This window comes from Aplysia californica, unplaced genomic scaffold, assembly GCF_000002075.1.
Source record: "Aplysia californica isolate F4 #8 unplaced genomic scaffold, AplCal3.0 scaffold00375, whole genome shotgun sequence".
Classification (NCBI taxonomy): Eukaryota; Metazoa; Mollusca; class Gastropoda; order Aplysiida; family Aplysiidae; genus Aplysia; species Aplysia californica.
This window is the reverse complement of record NW_004797645.1, coordinates 526,131-528,399: the sequence shown is the minus strand read 5'-3', so window position 1 is coordinate 528,399 and position 2,269 is coordinate 526,131. Positions and strand designations below refer to the sequence as shown.

The 2,269-nt window shown below is 34.4% G+C and overlaps 1 protein-coding gene across 1 annotated transcript in view; it reads right to left on the bottom strand.

Annotated features, from left to right (window-relative positions):
• Positions 1-1,926, bottom strand: part of LOC101862961 (lactosylceramide 1,3-N-acetyl-beta-D-glucosaminyltransferase) — an 11,697-nt gene extending 9,771 nt beyond the window's left edge. Inside the window, exon 1 of the mRNA XM_013085454.2 lies at positions 1,631-1,926. The gene's annotated coding sequence lies outside the window, so the exon portion shown is untranslated. The remainder of the gene's footprint in view (positions 1-1,630) is intronic.
• Between the last annotated feature and the right edge of the window lie 343 nt (positions 1,927-2,269).

The following is a 2,269-nucleotide window of genomic DNA, read 5'->3' as shown; positions in this document are numbered from 1 at the left end:
GGGGTTGTGGGTGTGTCTGTGTGTGTGTATGTGTGTGTTTGTGTGTGTGATCACTTTATATGGTACCATGTATATATTGAGTTAGCAATAACTGTTAAAGTAGGCACACTGTCAACTCCTACCAGGCTTCGAACAACAAGCTCTGTCATACTGTATCGTATTGATCTAATGTTACCGAGTCTGAACAGATCATAATACTATCTGGAGTAGAAACACTTAACAACTATTTACTTTAGCAATACTATGCACAATTAACTACGACCCACCTTATCTAGAGTATACACACTTAATTAGTTTTTAATTTACTAGAATTTACACGCTTAATTACTACTTAAATAGAATTTACCCGCTTAATTAATACTTACTTTACTAGAATTTACACGCTTAATTACTACTTACTTTATTAGAATTTACACGCTTAATTACTACTTACTGTAACATGAATATACACACTTAATACCTACTTACTTTGCAAGAGTATACACATTTTATTATAACTTATTTTGCAAGAATATTTAACTACCACTGACTTTAACAAAAGTATACATACTTAATTACTTTTTACTTTACTAGAATTTACACACATTACTACTAACTGTAACATGAATATACACACTTAATTACTACTTACTTTACAAGAGTATACACACACTTTATTACTACTTATTTTAACCAAAAAATAAACACTTCATTACTACTTACTTTGCAAGAGTATACACACACTTTATTACTACTTACTTTGCAAGAATATTTAAATACCACTTACTTTAACATAAGTATACACACTTAATTACAACTGTACTTACTTTAACAAGAACATAAACACTTAATTATTACTTACTTCACAAGAATATACTCACTTGATTAATACTAACTTTACTAGAGTATACACATTTAATTATTACTTTCCTTTACAAGAATATACAAACCCCATTACTACTTACTTTAGCAATAGTATACACATTTAATTACTACTTACTTTGTAAGGATGTACACACAAGTTTACTACTTACTTTACACGAATGTATACAAACCCCATTACTACTTACTTTAACAAGAGTATTCACATGTAATTACTATTTACTTTGCAAGAATTAACAAAATGAAGTGGTTAGCGGCAGTCTAGCCGTACTTAGGTCTAGGTTTGGCCCTATTGACTCAAATCTGTTAAGTACACAGGTCTCATTAGATCTAGATCTAGTAACTATTCAGGTTTAAAATAAATATAGAAGTCAGTAAGGCACCTTTTGGTTTTGTCTGAAATACAAATTCTTTAGGTAGTGCAAACTAAAAATTTCATTTACTTTTTAGCCATCATTATTAAGTACGGCAAGCCTGACAGTCTAGCCGTACAAGCTTTGGTACAAGTACGGCTAGCCAAGCAGTCTAGCCGTACTTATCTTAGGGCCTATTATATTAACATTAGAAAACAAGTCTCATTAGTAATTATTCAGGTTTAAAATAAGCACCTTCAGTAAGGCACCTGGTTCTGTATCAAATTCAAATGCTTTAAGTACTGCAAACTAAAATAAAAATGTATTTACATTTCAGTAGGCCTATTCTTTTTTTTTTTTGTCAGTCTAGCCATCATATAAGTACGGCTAGCCTCTTCCTTTAATACACAACTTACTTTACAAGAGTGTACACACGGCGTCAAAGTTAACACTCTCAGAACCGACACCTCCACAGCAACACATCCATAAACTTGAACACTTGTAGCACCAAAACCTCCAATGCGCAGAAAAGTAAATAGAATCCAGACTCGAAAGACAAGTTCAGACACCAAACATAGCCTTGAGATTGCTTTCGATCCCCCCAAAATACGGATAAATGATAATGTTTCACGTAGAAAGCTTTTTATCGATTGGCAAATTTACAGAACAGTGAAAAGACGGGGCATAATATGTGTGGCGAGGATCCGCGGAGTGTAAGGAGGTGAGGTGGTGTAGTAAGATTATACCAGGGAGGGTAGGCCTACTACCGTAAAACGCTTGGATTGTACGGGGACCGGGGCGTATTAATGACTAGGGTGGGGAGGGGGAAAGGGGGGGGGGCGCCAGCTTATTGTGGTTTTGGTGGGAGGTGGAAAAGAGGGGAGGGTGGTATTTTTTTGTTGTTCTTCGTCTTGTTCTTTTTGTTGTCGTTCTTCTTGTTGTTGTTCTTGTTGTTATTATTGCTGTTGTTGTTCTTGTTGTTGTTCTTCTTCTTCTTCTTCCTCTTCTTCTTCTTCTTCTTCTTCTTCTTCTTCTTCTTCTTCTTCTTCTTCTTC